This window comes from Hypanus sabinus, unplaced genomic scaffold, assembly GCF_030144855.1.
Source record: "Hypanus sabinus isolate sHypSab1 unplaced genomic scaffold, sHypSab1.hap1 scaffold_812, whole genome shotgun sequence".
NCBI classification, from domain to species: Eukaryota; Metazoa; Chordata; class Chondrichthyes; order Myliobatiformes; family Dasyatidae; genus Hypanus; species Hypanus sabinus.
The window spans coordinates 106,955-128,090 of NW_026781665.1; the positions used below are offsets into that span (position 1 = coordinate 106,955).

A 21,136-nucleotide genomic window follows, 5' to 3' on the forward strand; every position below is an offset into this window, starting at 1 on the left:
TTTCTTTGGGAATCCAGTACTCATAACAGTGTTTCAACCACGTGTTTGCTAACCCAGCCATTAGGCGGCGCTTTTGAGCTCGGTGGCAGCTCATCCTGATCAGCACCCCGTCTCCCTTCATTCTGCCACTGCAAACCTTGTTCTGTGATAGGGTCGTTTGGGAACCCTATTTCGCCTTACCCTCCTCTGTACCTTTCTCCCTCAATCCCTTTTCCCTCTTTCACATCATCCTTCTGAGAGCCCATGCTTCAGCATGTGTGGGATTTGAACGGATCAATCATTTCACACGCCCTTCTGCTCTCCGTACTGTGCGATACCAAGTTCCTCGGCCAGTTCCTACTCTGTCACGGAGTCAAATTCTGCGTATGCAAAGTGGGACCAAAAGCACTCGAGAAAACCGGCCACAACCTCGTCACAGATATAAAACTTCCTCCATTTCCACTGTCTACAGTCATGCAAAACCTCCACTGTCACCTCTATTAGTCCAGCAGCTTCTAATGGAACCTTCTGTACATCACCCAGTGTCTCCTGAGCGGGTGCCTGTTCCGCCGGCAGGGCTGAAGGGAAAGCTGAAGTTAGACAGAAAAGGGTTAGCTTAACTTCCTCTGTTTCATATGAACCGTGAGTTGTCCTGTCTGCTGAATGCACCGGGAAAGTTTCCGAGAATCATCTCTCATTCACTGTTCCAGCACTCAATTGGGCCAAGTCAAAAGGGACGGAATACCGTATCACACACGCCCCACGCCCTCGGCTCTGATGTGTCCTGCAGTCCCTCCATTACAACAGGCGCCATTGGGGCACTGAGTATTGAAGGTTCCACCCACTTTCGGAAAAATCTGCTGGAAGTCAGGCCACTTCCCCAATAATCCTGGCTTTTATACTATTAGTCCCGGAGTGCAGGGGCAAAGGATGGCAGACGTGGCTGTTTCTCATGGAGCTCGACTGTAGTGGGTTCCCGGCACGGCCAGCATGGAGGTAGCTGTCTGTGCTGGGCCTTGATGAAAAGAGCAAGAAGCAAGCAGCTGGCAGGATGGGGGAGGGAGCAGAAAGTGCCCCTTACTGGGTATGGAGCTGGAGAGAGTGGTTGAGTTCGAGGTCAGGAACAGTTGGGCAGTGACTTGGCCCTCACTTCTGATCCACCAGCTGGACAATGTAGTGGTTAAGGGTTGAAACTCTCTATAAAGGTTGGGCACTACCTGACCATATCTGCCCCTGGACAAAGGCTACGATTACATAATCAGGTGACTGAAGAGAGCAACCCGGTGTGTGAGACATGCGTCTCTTCATACGCTAAATCACCCCAATCTGCATCACCATCATCGTCCGTCCTCGCACATATCACTCCTCTCCGAGCTGAGAGTTCACTTTGCAGATTTTCCATCTGTTTTAAACACTTGCGATCAGCGCAGCCTTTCTTCTCAGCTGCCGATTTCTTCATGACATTCGTAACAGCCGTAAATCCTGACCCTGACTTTTCCTTTCTCTAATTCTGTATCCGCCTGTTTATACTCCTCTTCAGGTTTCTCATTTTCTCTTGTTAACGCTTTCACACTGAGCCTGAAACTGACTCATGTGGATCAAATTCCCCTGAACCTGCTCCGTCAGAATTTCTAACTCTTCCCTACACTTACACAATTCCTCTGCCAGTTTCAGTATTTTCTCTCTTCACTTCTGTTACATCATCCAACAAACATTCCATCATAACAATTTTAATCCCTTGTAATTTCTTTAATTTATTTTTACTAACTGTTTTCCACAATTCTTCCTCCACAGTCCCGGAACCTTGGCTGTCAAACTTTTCTAACCACGCCTCATATTCTGACCATTTCCTTAATAATTAACGATGAAAGTAACCTCTGAAATCCACTAAATCCCTGGGTTATTCCTGTCCTTCCCCTTTCACAGTTTAATATCCTAACCTACTGTGTGGTTTAACTCGTCACCAGGGTCCCAGACCACTTTTCTTTCTTTTTGAGTGCACCCGGGACGCGAAAATATGTTCACCGTTCATCAACTGAGATCAGTTCGGAAACTCACCAGGCAACTCGTAATCAATCTCAGCTCGCATTTTATTTTTCCTGCACAAACAACAAAGTAACTATGTTGACCCCAGGCTAACAACTTAAAACATGAATTCCACTGCTCCCTCTGTACTAATACACACCCTGACCACTTCTCAAATCCACAACACTGAAATAGGGGATTCCACTGTATCCAAATGATCCATCATTTCTTCTCCAGCCCCTTCCTTGGGGGATCTTCCTTCTGATAGTTCGTCTCAGGAGTTATCACACCTTTGCATTTGAAACTCTTTACTTGTTTTGAAACAAGCATGATTTGAAACATTTGAAACAACTCTTATCAGTTCAGAGGACGCATCTCATTCTTGTTGGCTGAAGTCCATCAGGCTGATGACTAACAGATTTCCATTGGATGTAGTCCAAGGGCTACACAACATCATGCCAAAGGTAATTTATTTTGTTCTCCTCCACTATGGTTCCAAACAGACACACTGCGTCGCTCAGACTCTCAGCAGAAATATCGAGATTCCTTCTGCAGAACTGCCACTGTACGTAATCCACACCTTATCTCAGAGTGACTTCAGGTTCAGAGATAACGAGATTGCTTCTGCAAACCTGACAGTGTACATAATGCACAGATTATGTGAGAGTGATTTCAGGCTTACAATGGGAACACCAGTAACTTCTTGTGTAAAGTTGATCTGATCAGGTTATCCCACAGCAATCAGTTCACAAAATGGGGGTTAAAGAGCAGCTTCACAAAATGGCAGCCTCTATTCCTTCGACCTCATGGCAAAAACACAGACAGTTGAACACTCTACTTCCACTGTCATTGACCCATTCACGTTCGATATTTTCTTGCATATGTTAATTCATTCAGACAGTGGTGTATTTTGGTGCAGAGCAGTCAGGATGGGATGTTCCTCCAGTCAGATGTGGGAACTCTGGACATCTGACAGTTTTCCGATGACTATTTGCAGGAAGTGCACCCAATCACAGCGCCGGACTGACTGGTTCAGAGAGTTGGATGTACTCAGGATCATTCGGGAGCCTGAAGATACTGTCAATGAAACATCTGAAGAGGTGGCCACACCCAGAGTACAAGCTTCGGACAGGAGAAGCGTGACCACCAGCAGAGGTAAGGGTCATTAGGAAGACAGTGCAGGACTGTCCTGTGGGCGTTCTCCTCAGCAGAACACCTTGTTGGATACTGCTGAGTGGGTGGGGAGTTCATAGTGGAGAGAGGCCGTTCACCTGTTCAGAAAGGTCGGCAGCACTGTCCACTCTGAAGCTTAATAGGGAAGTGTACATTTTGGCCTTGTGGCAGTTATAAGAGATGATATTCTGGGAGAGAAAGGAGATTCTGTAGGTGTGGACAGGATTTAAATTAGAACTGATTTTTGCATCACAGATACAAACCATTAAACTCCAGTCCCACTAAACGTGAACATTAGCCGAGGAATGCCTCCCACGCCCAGTGACCAGAGTGCAGAACTGGGTTTGATAAACAGCAGCAGTAATTGCCGAGTTCGGCACCAACAGTCACTTTTGAACTTGATTCAGCAACTCTGATGGTGAAATATCCAGCCTGCAGCCTGTTGCCTGTTTAAATAGTTTCCCCAATGTGAACTCGGTAGTGCGTCACAAGGTGGGAGGACTGAGAGAATCTCTTCCCACATTGGGAGCAGGAGAATGGCCTCTCCCCTGTGTGGACTCGCTCATGTACCATCACTTGAGATGACCGAGTAAATGCCTTCCCACAGTCTGAACAGGTGAACGTCCTCTCTCCTGTATGAACTCGCTGGTGGGCCTGTAGCCTGGATAAGTCAGTGAATTTCTTCCCACAGTCTGAGCAGGTGAACGGACTCTCCCCAGTGTGAATTCTCTGATGCACCTTCAGTACAGATGAATGAGTGAATCCTTTCCCACTGACTGAGCAGGTAAACGGCCTCTCCCCAGTGTGAACTCGCTGATGTACCTTAGTTGAGATGACCGAATAAACCCTTTCCCACAGTCTGAACAGATGAATGGCCTCTCCCCAGTGTGACTATCTTCAGTTCAGATGACCAACTGAATCCCCTCACAGTCTGAATGATTTCTCCCCAGTGTGAATTGACTGATGTCTCTGCAGTTGCGATGAATGAGCGAATCCCTTCCCACAGTCTGAGCAGGTGAACGGCTTCTCACCAGTGTGAACTCGCTGGTGTGCATGCAGGTGAGATGAGTGAGTGAAGAGTGAATCCCTTCCCACGGTTCTTTGTCAATTCATAAGTCAAATGTCTGATGCAGTAAATCCCTTGCACAATCAATGTAGTTGAAGAACTGATCTCCAGTGAACAAATGCTGGTGTGTTCTCAGCTCACCGGTTCCAGTGGATTTCAGTGAGTTACAACAGAAAACTTCATTTCACAAAGCACTTTTCCAACTGTGATGACAAAATTCTTCATCTCCAAGGATCAACTGTGATACATTGCTAAATATCTAGTAACTCCTTAAATATCTGGGCAGAGACAGCAAACTGACTGTTTAAAGTTCCCGGACACAATTTTTGCCATTTCTAACCTGTAAAAATGATTTACAAAAGACATCAATGAATGAAAGTCATCATTCAGAGAAGTCATCCACTTATTTAGAGGCAATGAGAGTGCAGACTGTTTTCTCAATGGAGAGGAAATAATGTTGAGGAGTACGAGAATATAAAAGCAAGGATGTATTGTTGAGTATATTTAAAGTGTGGCCTCACTAGGACTATTGAGAGCAGATTCAGGCCCCTTAAGTAGAACAGATGTGCTTACATTGCAGAGCGTTCAAAGGAAGTTTACAAAAATATTTCAGGATTTATAAGGTTTGTCTGATGAAGAACATTTGATGGCTCGGGGCCTCTACTCACTGGAGTTCAGAATAATGAAGGGGCCCTCATTGAAATCTATCGAACATTGAAAAGTCTCGATAGAGTGGATGTGGAGAGTATGTTGACAAGAGTGGGGGAGTCGAAAACCAGAGGACGCAGCATCAAAATCGAGCTTTGTTCTTTCATAATGGAGATGAGGAGGAATTTCTTTAACCGGAGCGTGGTGACTCTGTGGGATTTGCTGCTATGAGTTGCTCTGGAGTCCAAGTAATTGGGTCTATTTTTGGGAAGAGGGTGATGGATTCTTGATTAGTTAGGGCAGGAAGGGATATGGGGAGAAGGCAGGAGAGTGCAGCTGAGTTGGAAATGGATCAGCTGTAATGAAATGGTGGAGCAGACTCGATGGGCCAAACGACCTCATTCTGCTCCTGTATCTGATTAATTTTCACAGCCGATATATTATGAAATAATTTTAATCTCCTTTCTGAACTCTGACATCACACTGTTACAGCGAGGATCAACCCAAGTTGGGGGAAAAACTCTCCTTCCAACTGCTCATGATGCCGGCAACTGGTCTGTCCATCTAATTGCCCAACAGTATTCCTGTCTGTGTGAGAATGGGAATTTCAATCTGTGACTTAGCTCAGGCTGATTCCTTCCATTAGTATTATTCTCTGTCCCATATTATTCCGAGCTGCGCAGTAACTGAAATGTTCCCACACAGAGAGCCTTTGCTGCTGCACAGCTGGTGTTTTGTTGATGCCGTGCTGTTTTCATGATGTTTAAACATTTAACTTTCAGACAAATACTCGGTCCATACGTTCTGAGAAAAATAAATTAGAGAAAACATTGGTATTATTTCAAGTTCTGGTCGTGTACGACAGCACTACAAAGAGCATGTGATGTTACATGGCAAACCCTGGAGAGTTTCAAATTACTCTGCCCCTCCGCACAGGTGATTGACGGTGGAGAGCCCATCAGAGGCAATGCCAATGAACATGATGGGGAGGGCAGTCCTTGTTCTCATTGGAGTGTGGCATATTTGTGATGAGAACGCTACAGGTCACTTGTTACCCAGGCCAAAGGTAATTGGTATCATTATGTACCCAAAGCGAATGGTACTAAACAAGTTCTCACAGGTAGAAAGGTCCAGATCAAGATGGAACAAAGGTGATTTCCACAAGGACTAAAGCTGATGTAAGGATTTTGTTTCCTTCTTTTCATACAGTAAAAATTGACATTTTCATTGACTGGAAGGTCAGCTCCTCAGTGCTCGGTGCCCGAGTGATCCATCTACTCCCCTTCCCTCCCCCTGCGATTCCAAATACGGCCTACGGACTAACGGGGAAAACGCTGGCCCTGTCATCAATGGCTGCCTCTTTACCCAGAAACCTACACGAAGAAGAGACCCAACTATCCGCCACGGCTCCAGCGTCTTCGCTCCTCACCAGGAAGTTCCCCGGAGCCCTCGTAGGGAGAGGGGTAAGGACTTGGACTGACCCGGGGTGCGGAGGAAAGGTGTGGCCGGTCGCGGTTCGGACGCCGGTACCGATAATAATCCGCCCGGATCCCCGCTCCAACCTGCCGCCGAGTCTCCGAGCCTTTTGTGCACCGTGCGCACGCGCGAAACTCACCGCGACCTTACGCATGCGCATGTGATCGCCTGGTCGCTGATGGCGATTTCTGGAACTGACAGGAGAAAGTCTGCAAATGCTGGAAATCCAAAGCGACTCACACAAAACGCTGCAGGAACTCAGCACCTCAGGCAGCATCTATAGAAAATTATAAAAAAATGGCGTTTTTTGGCAGAAAGCCTTCTGCAGGGCAGAGAAGCACGGGGGAAGGTGCCAGAAGAGAAATGTGGTGGGGGAGGGGAAGAGGCGAGCTGGAATTTGATGCCGGGTGGGTGGGGAAGGTCAAGAACGGGTGGGCTGGAGAATAAAGAATCTGATAGGAGAGGAGGGTGGACCAGAGAGAGGGCAGGAGGAGGGTCCCGGGAGCAGTGTAGGAAGGTGAGAAGTACAAGGTCAGAGTGGGGCATAGAAGAGGGTGACGGTAATTTGTTCTCCTGAGTGGAAATCGATGTTCATGCCATCAGATTGGAGGGTACCCAGACGGAATATAATGTGTTGCTCCTCCACGGGGAGAGGAGCTCATCTTGGCACAAGAGGAGTCCATGGATCGACACGGCGGAACAGGACTGGGAATGAAGAATTAAAATGCTTGCTGACTGGTAAGTCAGACTTGTGGAGGATGGTGCGAGGTTGCTCCTAATTGATGACTGCACCCTCAGGGTGGCGGAGCAACAACTTATATTCTGCCTTGGTACGAGTGCACCAGTCTTGTCTGTTTGAATCCAGAGCCCAAGAAAAGCTCTCTTTCGTGTCTCAGTCGTCTTTGACCCCCTGAAGAACTGTTTCTGAGTGACAGCTAAGATCCACCTGCAATTCCTCGGCCCACTTTCCCAACTGGTCCCGATCCCACTGTAACCTTAGACAACCCTCACTTTCTCCACACACCGGTTTTGGTGACATCCACAACCTCACTAATTGTTTGATCTACATTCTCCAAATAATTAACACACATCATTGTCCAGTTGTAAGCGGATGAATTTACTTTCTCTTTCATCTCCCAGGGGGACGAGACTGCCTGGATCCGGGGTGGGGGGGGGGGGGCAGGGAAACACGGGCTTTCAGTGTCTGAGCCGGTGAGGAAGCCGTGAGTGGCCAGTCCACAAGACAAGACAGCAGATCCCCTCGGCAATCAAACCGACCCTCATCAGACCTTTCCCCCGTGTCCAATCCCCCTCTCAGTGCGAACTCAATCGCCACTGCCACTCCTTCAATGGGGCGACTGAGTCGTGCAGACGGTGTGAAACCACCTCATTTGCCTCAGGACCATTTCCATTCCACCCATCCTCAGGCAAAGGAGCTGGTTTTAAATTTGTTTTTACATCGGTTTATTTCTGATTTTAAAAGTTGTCATTTCTGTGTACTGATGTCTGTTTGTCATCCTGAGCAGTTCTGCCTGAAGTTGTTTGGCCTGATTGTTTCTTGGTGAAATTTGACAATGGCGTCTCCCCGGGTTTGGACCTTCATGTCCGTAACCCAACAGGAACCGTCCCTGCTCCCACTCCAGGCTCAGCTGAGAGAGACTGTACTGGCACTGGAGACGGCCCAGTCCCTGACCTCCCAGACGGCACCGTTGGGTAAACCCCGTTACAACTGGTACCAGGATCTCCCAGAATATAGGACGAGCCCTTGTCTGGCATCTACTGGCTCTGAGATATCTCTACCCACCTGTACAAGTACAATACTGCCCCCCCCCCCAATCGCCGACACCTACCGACAGTGGGTCCATCACCAGGGGACACATCATGTTCTCTGGCGGCAACAAACCAGCCCGAAGACCCCGGTCTCCGGTTGGCAGCAGCTCATTTGAGGGACCCGCCATTTGGGCTCCACCTCATTCGGGGGCAGACGTTGTGGGTGGGTGAAGCTCATTTCACACTCCTGTGACCCTCTGAGTGAAGAGGTATCCCCTCATGTGCCCCATAAACTCCGCAACTTTCACCCTTTACCCCCTGTCAAGTATCTCTCTGCTGAGACTCACAGAACACAATCCCAACACTGAGTGTTTCTTCATCAAGCAGCTTTATTCTTTATTACCTGCCGGGGGTAAGTTCACCTCCATTCTCACCAGGGATGGGAGGGGACTTCAAACACAGCGTTTACAAAATATTCCTTCTGTCTCCTCGTTTCGGTCACATGTAAGAGTAAAATAATCATAATCTGATTATTATTACTCTAATGGTTATTCCATAATGTAAAACCGTATTCTCTCATCCAGATTCCAAAAATGGCTTCCTGAGGGGTTATCATTGGGGAAATGTACAATGTAAACCAGTATCCCACCATCGTCCCAGAGTCCCAAATGGCCACCGGCTTCCTGAGGGATTATCATTGTGGAACTGCTCTCCCTCCCACTTCTCTCATTCTATCTGCTGCCTCTCAAATATAGTCCATCAGGTGAGTTACATTTTCAGATTTGTCTGGTGTGTTGGTGCAACATTCTTGTCCAATTAAAGCACACATATCCCAATTTTTATCTGATATAAAGTCTCGGGTGGCTGGAAAACGATGCTGGAGAGGCAGTGACGGGAGACAAAGAAATGGTAGACATACTGAAAAAGTATGTTGTGTCTGTCTTCACAGAGGAAGACACCAGCATAATGGTGGGACTTCCGGGTGTCAGGAGCCAGAAGTGTACAAAGTTACCAGAACCAGAGTGGCCTTCCAGTTAGATAATCCAGATGGTGTACACCCCAGCTTTCTGAAAGAGGTGGATAAAAAGATTGTGGCCCCATTAGTAATGTACATTCAGGAATCACAATGTTCCGGAATGGTTCCTCAAGAATGTAATATTGCCAATGTCACACCACTTTTCAAGAAGGGAGGGAGGCAGAAGAAAGGAAACTATAGGCCAGTTAGTCTGTCCGCAGTGATTGGGAAGATGTTGGAGTCGATTATTAATGATGAGGTCTGAGAGTACCGTGTCACAAGATAAAATAGGCCACAGTCAGCATGGTTTCCTGAAGGGAAAACCTTGCCTGACAAACCTGTAGAAATTATTTTAAGAAATAACAAGCAGGACAGACAAAGGAGAATCGATTGATGATGTTCACCTGGATTTTCAGACGGCTTCTGACATGATGCCACACACGAAACTGCGTTAACAACCCACGAGCCCATGGTATTACCGGAAAGATTCCAGCATGGACAAAGCCGTGGCTGACTGAGAGGAAGCAAAGAGTGGGTATAAACGGAGCCTCTTGATGAGTGGGTTCCACAGTCGTCTGTGTTGGGACTGATACTCTTTCTGTTAAATGTCACTGATGTGCATGATGATATTGATAACCTTGCTGCAAAGTTTACAGGTGCTATGAAGATGGTTGAGGGTCAGGTCGTTTTGAGGAAATAGAGAGACTATGGAAGGTCTTCAACAGATGAGGAGAATGGGCGAAGAAGTGAGAGATGGAATACAGTGTCAGCAAAGGGTATCAGCATGCACTTTGGTAGAAGAAATGAAAGGGCTGACTATTTTCCAAATACTTCCTAAAGGTCAATTTGCAGATTGAGTCTGTGGTGAAGAAGGCAAATGTAATGTCAGCATTCATTTCAAGAGGAATAGAATATAAACGCAGGGATGTAATGTTGAAATTTTTGTAAGCACTGGTGAGGCCTCACTGGGAGTACTGTGAGCAGTTTTGGACTCCGTATCTGAGAAAAAGATGTGCAGAAACTGGAGAGTATCCAAAAGAGGTTCACGTAAATGATTCCCAAATTAAATATGTTGTCATATGAGGAGTATTTGATGGCTCTGGGCCTGTGTTGAGTGGAATTCAAAAGAATGAGAGCAGACCTTATTGAAATATATCAAATAGTGAAAGGATTAATAGAGTGGATATGGACAGGATGTTTCCTATTTTGGGACAGTCTAAGACCAAAGGACACAGCCTCAGAATAGAGGGGTGTCTTCAGAATGGAGATGAGGGGGAATTTCTTTAGCCAGAGAGTAATGAATCTATGGATAGTGAATCATAGGCAGCTGTGGAGGCCAAATCTTCATGTACATTTAAGGCAGAGGTTGATAGTTTCTTGATTGGTCAGGGCATGATGGGCTACCAGAAGAAGGCAGGAGATTGGGGCCAAGAGGGAAATTGGATCCGCTAAAATGAAATAGCGGAGAAGACTCGATGGGCCAAATGGCCTAATTCTGCTCCTATATCTGATGGTCTTATAGCAATCTCTCATTTAACATCAGCAAGAGCCAGGAGCTAATTATTGACTTCAGGAGGAGGAACCAGGAGATCTGTGAGCCGGTCCTCATCAGAGATCAAAGGCGGAGAGGGTCAGCAACCTTAAATTCCTCAATGGCATTACTTTCCAGGATGTGTCTTGAACCCAGCATGGAAGTGTAATTACGAAGAAAGCACAGCAACATCTCCATTTCCTTAGAAGCTTGCAAAGATTCAGCATGACATCTACAACCTTGACTAACTTCTGCAGGTGTGTGTGGAGAATATGTTCAGTGGTTACATCATGGCCTGGTATGGAAACACCAAAGCGCTTGAAAGGAAAATCCTGCAGAAAGTAGTGGATACGGCCCAGTACATCATGGGTAAAACCCTCCCCACCACTGCGCACTTTTCTCTGGTGCGCTGTCATAGGAAAGCTACAACTATCATCTAGGAACCCACCAAGTGAAACATGATCTCTTCTCACTGATGCCATCAGGAAGAAAGTGCAGGAGTCTCTGGACCCACACCACCAGGTTCAGGAACTGTTATCACCCTTCAAACATCAGGTTCTTCAAACAGAGGAGATAATCTTACTCAAATTCAATTGCTCCATCACTGAACTGTTCCTATAACCCATGGACACATTCACGGATTCTTCATCACCTGCTCATGCTAATTATTTATTTATTTATTTATTTTTTCTTTTGTATTTGCACAGTTTGTTGTCTTTTGCACAGTGTATTTTGTCTACAATGCTGGGTTCGGGCTTTCATTGATTCAATCATGATTCTTTGATTTACTGAGTTTGTCCGAAAAAAAATCTCAGGATTGAACATGGTGACATGCGTAAAAATCGATAATAAACTTACTTTGTAAATTTTGAATTCTACATTTAAATTACTCTCTCAAACACACATGTGCTTTGTAATTTCTAAAGGTTCAGCATCGACTGGCTAAATGATTTGGCTCTGATCAGAAGGATCGTCCCATCACAATGACCCCTCTTCTGAGGTACCCCAGCTACAGGAAAGATTCCTGAATCAAACTGGGATCACTGTTTCAAGCGTGCACGCACACACACAGACACACAGCTGTGATGAAGAGCTTTGAGGGGGTTGGTCCTGACTAGAATCAACTCCTGTCTGTGCATGGACCTGGACCCAGTGCAATTTGCCGATCACCACAATCTGTCTACAGCAGATGCAATCTCACTGACTCTCCACTCAGCCTTAGATCACCTGGACAATAGCAATACACAAGTCAGGCTGCTGATTACAGCTCAGCGTTCAACACAATCAGACCCTCAATTGTAATCAACAAGCTCCAAAACCTGGGCCTCTGTACCTCCTTCTGCAACTGGATCCTCACCAGGAGACCCCAGTTTGTGTGGATCAGAAATAACATCTCCTCCTTGCTGACAATCAACACCGGCACACCTCAACAATGCGTGCTCAGCACTCTCTACACCACGTCTGTGTGTCTAGGCTCATCTATAAACTTGCTGATGACACAACTATTGTTGGTGGAATTTCAGACGGTGATGAGGAGGAGTACAGGAGTGAGATAGATCAGCAAGTTGAGTGGTGTCACAGCAACAACCTTGCACTCAGCATCATGAAGACAAAGGAATTGATTGTGGATTCAGGAAGGGGAAGTCGAGGGAACACACACCAGTCCTCATCGAGGGATCAGAAGTGAAATGGGTGAGCAGTTTCCATTTCCTGCCTGTCAACATCTCTGAGGAACTATCCTGGGCCCAACATATTGATGCAGTTACAATGAAGGCTCAACATCGGCTATATTTCATTTGGAGACTGAGGGGAATCAGTCTGTCACTAAAGACACTTGCAAATTTCTACAGATGTACTGTGGAGAGCATTCTAACTGGTTGCATCACTGCCTGGTGTAGAGAGGCCACTGCACAGGATCGGAAAATGCTGCAGAAAGTTGTAAACTCAGCCAGCTCCTTCATGGGCACCACAGCATCCAGGACACATTCAAAAGATGAGGCCACAAAAAGGTGGCATCCATCATTACGGACCCCCATCACCCAGGACATGCCTTCGGCTCATTGCTACCATCAAGGAGGATGTACAGGACCGTGAAGAGACACTCAATGTTTCAGGAACAGCTTCTTCCCTCCACCGTCAGATTTGTAAATGGACAATGAACTCTAGAATACTTCCTCAGTATTTTCCCTCACGTTTGCCACTACATTTCAAATTTAATTTTATAAATACTTGTTCTAATTTATAGTTTTTATTACTATGTATTGCAATGTACTGCAGACACAAAGGAACAAATTTCACCACATACGCCACTGATATTAAACCTGATTCTGATACACAAACACACACAGCTGGGCTCAGACATACAACACTCCCACATTCCTCCCTTTGTGATCCCCTGCTTGCTCCGTGGCCCCCGGTATGAAGCTCAAACTGTTGCAACACCTGCCCTTTAAATTCATGGCTGAGGCTGCGTTGTGTCTGTTCACTGTTTGAGTTCGATATTAAATGAAGAGCATTGAATGGGAAGTAAGGTTTGAATAGAAGAATAAAGATCTCCTCTGAAGGTATATGGGGTCCTGGTGAGAGCGTACATGGAACACTGTGCACAGGTCTGGTCTCCCTCCCGGAGTCAGCCTGTGGGATGAAGGGAATGAAGAGATTTCCCAGATTGATTTAGGAGGTGAGGTAGTGTCCTCGGAGAGATTATACTGACCGGGCCTGTCTCAAAATTAGAGAAATAAAAGGCCGTCTGACTGAGACAGACAGAGTCTCACAGGGTATTGACAGTGTTGAGGGAGAAATGATGTTTCCTTTGGCTGTGGTGAGGAATGGGGGGTCACAGAATCCGAGTACACCTCAGCACGACTGAAATGAGGAGGAATTTCCTCATCCAGAGGGCAGTGAAACTTTGGAATTTTCTCCACAAGGTTTCTAAATTTGAAGGACAAATTTTAGGGCTCTGCGATGCTGGGAACGTTGCGCGAAAGTGCGCTGAGGTCAAAGATCAGGCATGTTCTGTGTGAAAGGCGGAAAAGACGGAAAGTCCGTTTATTTGTTTCTAAAGTCCGAGTTTACCTTTGCGCCTGGTTCTCCCTTGACCTTCAGCCTGTCCTTTTGCACAGGGGAGCGCTCACACACCGGGGTTCCATCGGCAGCCGCTGCGGGCCTGCTCCCGTATCCCAGCAGCAGGAGACAGGACCGGGAGGAAACTCCGGACAACAGGCCCCGATCCACGGCGGGGAAAGACCGGGCTCCCCCTGTGTGGCTGAAACATCTCACGGAATCTGCGCCCGAATCTTCACCTCCGCCATCGGAGGCTGTTGCAGCCTTTACCCGGGGAGCTGCTCCCAATCTCGGGTCTCTCACCGGGTCCACTCGTTCCCGGTTCCAAACTTCGGTCCGCCCAGAGTCCCGCCCACTGACACTCCTCAGCCAATGGAGGCCAGAGTCTCCCAGCGGTGGTCTCTGATTGGCTGTGAGTGTGTCCGAGGGCGGGCTGCTGCCGGTTGCTGGATATGTCAGTCAAGGTTTGATATCAGAAACAAAACAAGTTTCCAAGGTTTCTTATTGCTGTGTTTGCATTTATGGATATAACATTTGCTGTAAATTAACAAAATATTTATGATAAAGAAATGATCCCTGTAAGATTTGGCATTACTAGTAAACCCAGATAAGACATTTTCAAAACAAAAAATAAATTCCACATTAATATATTGATCTATAAATTGACAAACATCAACCCAAAATGTTTTAACATATTCACAATCCCAAAACAGATGAAATGAATTCTCTGGTTATAAACCACAAACATAACAGTAAGTTTCAATATCAGAATTAACCCGTCAAATAAACACTATTTGGATAATATCTATGTATAGTTTTAAATAAGCCCCAAATACTCCTCCACCTCAGATTCCCCAAGCGACTATTCCAAAAACTAACAGAGTACATATAAGTCGCCACATACAACTCCTACAAACATACAGAGCAAAGCTACAGAACGGTAACTATATCTGGATCACTGAAAGATCAGCCAGAGTGCAGAAGACCACAAACTTCGCCAATGCAAATAAACAACGAGAACATGAAATAACCGCAGCGGCTGCCGATAGATGTCCGGTGCTCTCAGCGCTCCCCGTTCAATCTGACAGGATAAGAAACAGTGAGGCACAAAGGTAAACTCGTGTTTCAGAAAATAAGAAATGGAGAAGGCGTGGCCATTCGGCCCCTTGCGCCTCTTCTGCCCTTCACTCAGAACATGCTTGACTTTTGACCTCAGCACCACTTTCCTGCAACTTCCCATCACCGCTGAGCCCCTGGATATGTCTATTCAATTTAGAAATCTTGTGGAGATAATTGCAATGATTCACTGCACTCTGGGTGAGGAAATTACTCCTCATCTCAGTCCTGCTGAATTGTTCTCGGATTTTGAGTCTGTGCCCGCTGGTTCCACACATTATGGGAAACATCATTCCAGCCCTTCCGCTGTAAATATCCTGTGAGATTGTATTTCTCTAATTCTGAGACAGGAATGCGATCTGTCTCTGTCAAACCACCTCTTATTTCACTCATTTTGAGACAGTCCCAGTACGATGATTTGTTGTGCGAGCCTCTCTATGACAGCAGGTGAGTGCAGTTGTCCTGTGTTGTTCCCCAGCCTGATGGTTGAGGGGTAGTAACTGTTCCTGACCCTGGAGGGGCGAGTCCTGAGGCTCTTGTACCTTCTACCTGATCACAGCAGTGAGAAAAGAGCCTGCCTGTGTGGTGAGCCTGATCACAGCCGCCCGTATCACCGTCCCCTCTGGCCTGCCCTATCCGGGACCAAAGGTATTGTGGAGAGTAAATGTGGTACTCTGTCGAGTATCACTGTGATCCGTCCCCTCTGGCCTGCCCTATCCGGGACCAGAGGGATTGTGGAGAGTAAATGTGGTACTCTGTCGAGTATCACTGTGATCCGTCCCCTCTGGCCTGCCCTCTCCGGGACCAAAGGGATTGTGGAGAGTAAATGTGGTACTCTGTCGAGTATCACTGTGATCCGTCCCCTCTGGCCTGTCCTATCCGGGACCAAAGGTATTGTGGAGAGTAAATGTGGTACTCTGTCGAGTATCAGTGTGACAAGTGTCCTCTTCATCCGCTCCGTCCGCACGATCCTGTTACCCGTTCTGGGTTCTTCGTTGGGACCCGAACTCCATCTCCTCACTACCGGATCTCTGTGCACACTCTCGCTTTTCCCCAGCCCCGTTAAAGAGTCAATTGCGCTCCACATTCATCAGAATTTATGTCACTCTGGGGCCAGGTCTGACACGGTAAATTGAGATTAGTTAACTTACAGGAGTGGGCAGGCTTGGGTCTGAGAAGGTTTAGAAAAGTCTGCACTGTCAGCTGGACACACTGATCTGTCCAGGGGTTTGCCGGCATTGGACTCACATGTATCCTTAAAACGAGCTGGAAAGTACGCAAGGGATTCTCCTTTTTTCTGTAGTTATCGGGTAAATTCACCAAAATCCGCATGCAGTCGGGCTGTCATTCAAATGGGTTCCCTTACCTCAGTGACCCACCGTGCCGTGGCTTGTATTACATCAGCCCCTCTGGTGGCTCCCGGTCACCTTCGGGCATCTGCCTGGGAAAGGGGAACCCACTCCCTGTCCCTGCTCGAGGGGTTCCATATATAACCCTGAGGGGTGGCACAAGTCCACGGGCAGGGTCTGGCAAGGGGAACCCACTCCCTGTCCCTGTCCGAGAGGTTCCATATATAACCCTGAGGAGTGGCACAAGTCCCCGGACAGGGTCTGGAAAGGGGAACCCACTCCCTTTTTCAATGAATTCAGGTAAAGCCCCTGGTCAGGACGGTTAAACTGCTGAATGTTTAAAGTCCTTTTCTTCTATACTCGCTCCTTAGCTTTGTAAAATTTTTAAAGATGCGTTAACTGTAGATAAATAACCACAATCTTTTTATGGTGCCTCCATTAATCCAATTGTTAAAAAAGATAAAGACCCCACTGAATTTGCATCCTATCGGCCAATATCCTTGCTGAATACGGATTCTAAGATTTTTACCAAAATTTTGGCCACTACATGAGAAAATGTATTACCTCAAATTATCTCTGAAGATCAGACCGGATTTATTAAAATCTGGTATACATCTTTTAACATTAGAAAATAAATTAATATAATTTATACTTCTTCATCTAAAATACTAGAATGCCATTTCTTTAGGTGCTGAAAAAGCGTTTGATAGAGTTGAATGGCTATATTTATTTAATACATTGCAGAATTTTAATTTTAGCTTGAAATTTATATCATGGATTAAATTAATGTATTATAAACCTTTGGCTTCACTTCTTACCAATAATCAAAGATCTCCTTTTTTTCAGTTGTCCCGTGGTACGAGGCAAGGCTGCCCTTTAAGTCCTCTATTATTTGACATTGCTTTGGAACCTTTAGCTGTTGCCATTCGTGAATCACCTAATATTTTTGGTATTACCCGTGGGTAAGGGACTTATAAGTTATTATTATATGCTGATGATTTGCTACTATACATATCTGACCCTGAGAGATCTATTCCTGCTATTTCATCCTTGCTTGCTCAGTTTTGTTAGCTTTTCTGGCTACAAGCTGAATTTTAATAAGAGTGCATTATTTCCATTAAATATGCAAGTTCCAATTTATAAACACTTACCATTTAAAGTTGTCACAGATCATTTTACTTATTTGGGTATTAAAATTAGCAAGAAACATAAGGGTTTATTTAAAGTTAATTTTTTACCTTTAATTGAACAAATCAAGCAACTTGTTACCAGGTGGTCCCCATTATCTCTGTCATTGGTTGGTCGAATTAATACTATCAAGATGATAGTATGACCCAAATTTTTATATTTAATCGAAGCATTACCAATTTTTATTCCTAAATCTTTTTTTGATATTATTGATTGCAAAATATTTCATACATATGGCAGAATAAAAATCCTAGATTAAGTAAGAAATATTTACAGAAGATTAAGTAGGAAGGTGGTTTGGCTTTGCCAAACCCAAGATTTTACTACTGGGCAGTTAACATCCGATAGTTAATAGCTTGGACACGAGAATTGGTCGTAGTACCTTGCCCACAATGGGTAAATTTGGAGTGTAAATCTGTACAAGACTTCTCATTGTTTTCTATTTTAGGATCTTTGCCTCCTTTTGCTTTATCTAAACCAAATAAACAAATAACTAATCCTGTAGTTAAATATACAGTAAGAATATGTTTTCAATTTCGTAAATTCTTCAGCTTGAATAAGTTTATCTTATCAACCCCTATTATATCTAACTTTTTGTCCAGCCCTCTTTTAAGGACCAAGCCTTTGTGTTATGGAAAACAAAAGGTATAACATGTTTTTGTGATCTATTTTTAGATAACAGTTTTATGTCCTTTGAACCGCTATCCAGACTGAAACTCATATTTTTTTTAAGATACTTGCAAGTTTGAAATTTCTTGAATGTTAGTCTTTTCTGAAATTATGTCCAATGGACATTACAGAAAAAAATTCAGGCTCTGAATCCTTGCCAGAAGGGTTTAGTAGCCATCATTTATAATACGATCATGAAAATACAGCCAGGAGTATCAGAAAAAATTAAGAAGGAATGGGAAAAAGAACTTCATTGTCTTATACTCACAGGGCAGTGGGAGAACATTTTACAATTAATCAATTCTTCTTTTATTTGTGCTAAACATGCCTGATACAATTTCAGGTTGTTCATAGGGCTCACATGTCCAAGGATAAACTCGCTCTATTTTATTCTTATGTTAATCCAGCCTGTCACAGATGTCATTCTGAAGTCGCTTTATTGACCTACATGTTCTGGTCTTGCCCATGTTTGCAAAATTATTGGAAAGATATTTTTGGTATTATTTCAACAGTTCTGAATATCAAATTGCAACCACATCCTTTTACTGCAATTTTCAGTTTACCAATGGTGGATAATAGTCGTTTATCCACCCCCCCCCCCCAGCTTGGCGGATAATTGCATTTGTTACATTAATGGCTAGAGGATCTATCCTATTGAATTGGAAAAAAATTAATCCTCCAACGATATTTCAGTGGTTTTCTCAAACTATTTCTTGTTCACGTTTAGAAAAAAATTACAAGTGTTGTCTTTGACCCTTCAGTTAAATATGAAGAAACTTGAAGACCATTTATTCAACATTTTCATATGAGCTAAACTGACTTTTCCTGAACCTGACTTTTATTGTCCTTAATTATTTGGATGGAGGTGCGGAGTTATTGACGCTACTGTGTATAGTTGATATAATGCAATGGCCCATGTCGGTTAGGATTTTTTTCATTTTTTTTGGGGGGAGGGGTTCTTATTTTCTCCATTTTTTGTAACCACCATGAGTTTGGGAGGTTATAATCATCTATTTGTATTTTTACCTTAACCTATTAATTATGTACTCTCAAGCTCTTTGTATTCATGTTTCATTTATGTTTGTTTAAAATCTAGAAAAAGATTTAAAAAGGACTATTCTGTGGAAAGGATGGAATAGGCGCCACGGGCCGAATGGCCAGACATGTTCCTGTTGGTTATTTTCTAACGCACGAGTTTACCTTTGCGCCTTGTTCTCCCTTGGTTTTCAGCCGTTCGGATTGCACAGGGGAGCGGTGAGAGCTCCGGAGATCCACCGGCAGCCGCTGCGGGGCAGCTCCCGTCTCCCGGCAGGAAGGGACAACAGGCCCCGATCCTCGGCGGGGAAAGGCCGGGCGCCTCCGTGTAGCTGAAACATCTCACGGAATCTCCGCCGGTCGCTTCAGCTCTGCCTTCGAAAGGATTCACGACCCGCCGGTGGTGCAGCCGAAACCCGAGGCGCAGCTCCCGGTCTCCGGCCCACTCGGTCCCGTTCCAAACAGCGTCCCGCCCACTGACACCCCTCAGCCAATGGAAGCATCCCTCTCCCAGCGGTGATCGCTGACTGGCTGTGTGTGTGTGAGAACGGGCTGCTATTGGGAGCTGGAGATGTCAGTCACAGTTTGTTTCCAGAATTAAAGGAAAATCCCCGAAACTCAAATTTCAAAGTAAATATTATCAGAGTACAGATAAATCACTACGTTCCACCCGGAGAAGCATTTTCCTGCAGACATACTAAGAAAAAGTGTAGAATAGTAACGATAACAGAAGCAGGCAGTGAAAGATCAGCCAGAGTGCTTAAGGTAACAAACTGTGCAAAAACAGAGAAACACCGATAAAATAACAAGAGCATGAAATAACCGCAGCGGCTGCTGATGGATCTCCGGAGCTCTCACCGCTCCCCTGTGCAATCCGACAGGCGGAAGGCCAAGGGAGAACAAGGCGCAAAGGTAAACTCGTGATTTAGGAAATAAGAAACAGTAGCAGGGGTTGCCTTTCGGCCCGTTGCGCCAGTTCGGCCTTTCACTCCGATAATGGCTGATCTTTGACCTCAGGGACACTTTCTTGCAATGTTCCCATCTTCGCTCCGCCCTTCAATATTCCTTGTGAATTTAGAAACCTTGTGGGGAAAAAATCCAAAGATTCGCTGCACTCCTCATCTGCGACCTGTCAGACGACATCGGATTCTGAGTCTGTGACCTTATTCAACACCCAGTGAAGAAAAACGCCATTCCTGCCCCACTCTGTCAATACCCTGTGAGACTGTGTCTGTCTCACTCAGACCACCTCTTATTTCTCCAATTTTGAGACAGGCCCAGTCAATGTAATCTCTCTGAGGACACTACCTCACCCCCCAAATCAATCTCTGAAACCTTCTCCTCATTCCCTTCATCCCACAGGCTGTCTCCAGGAGGGAGACCAGACCAGTGCACAGTGTTCCATGTACGCTCTCACCAGGACCCCATATACCTTCAGAGGAGATCTTTATTCTTCTATTCAAACCTTCCTTCCCATTCAATGCTCTTCATTTAATATCAAACTCAAACAGTGAACAGACACAACACAGCCTCAGCCATGATTTTAAAGGGCAGGTGTTGCAACAGTTTGAGCTTCATACCGGGGGCTACGGAGCAAGTAGGGTGTCACAAAGGGAGGAATGTGAGAGTGTTGTATGTCTGAGCCCAGCTGTGTGTGTTTGTGTGTGACAGAAGGCTCACTGATCCTCGGGCTGTTCCCAGGATGCTCTGGAAAATAGACAGCGATTGCTGCTGGAAGATCATCAACTCGGGGAAAGACGCCCGAAACTTTTTGGCCTGCCATCACATCGAGATGTCCGGAGAGCAGCGGTTCCCAACCTGAGATCCACGGTTACTGGTATTGGTCCTTGGCATTAAAAAAAGTTTGCGAAGCCCAGTCGTACAGGAATGCTGCCTACTGACACATTCCAGACGACAGGGACACCATTGGAACTACAGGGGTCCTCTACACTGGACAGGGAGAGGCCGGGTTGGCTGAGGAAGCCTCACAGTTATGGTAGTAGTGAACCACCCCAGGGGGCACATGGCTTCTC

General features: G+C 45.6%; 1 long non-coding RNA gene across 1 annotated transcript; it reads right to left on the bottom strand.

Moving 5' to 3' along the window:
- Nucleotides 1-1,047: 1,047 nt before the first annotated feature.
- Nucleotides 1,048-19,782, bottom strand: LOC132390244 (uncharacterized). Its single transcript, XR_009510831.1, has 4 exons — nucleotides 19,269-19,782; nucleotides 13,759-14,283; nucleotides 6,507-6,644; nucleotides 1,048-5,695 (listed from the first exon to the last, which is right to left on the bottom strand). It is a non-coding gene; the product is annotated as an uncharacterized LOC132390244 (long non-coding RNA).
- Nucleotides 19,783-21,136: the final 1,354 nt, after the last annotated feature.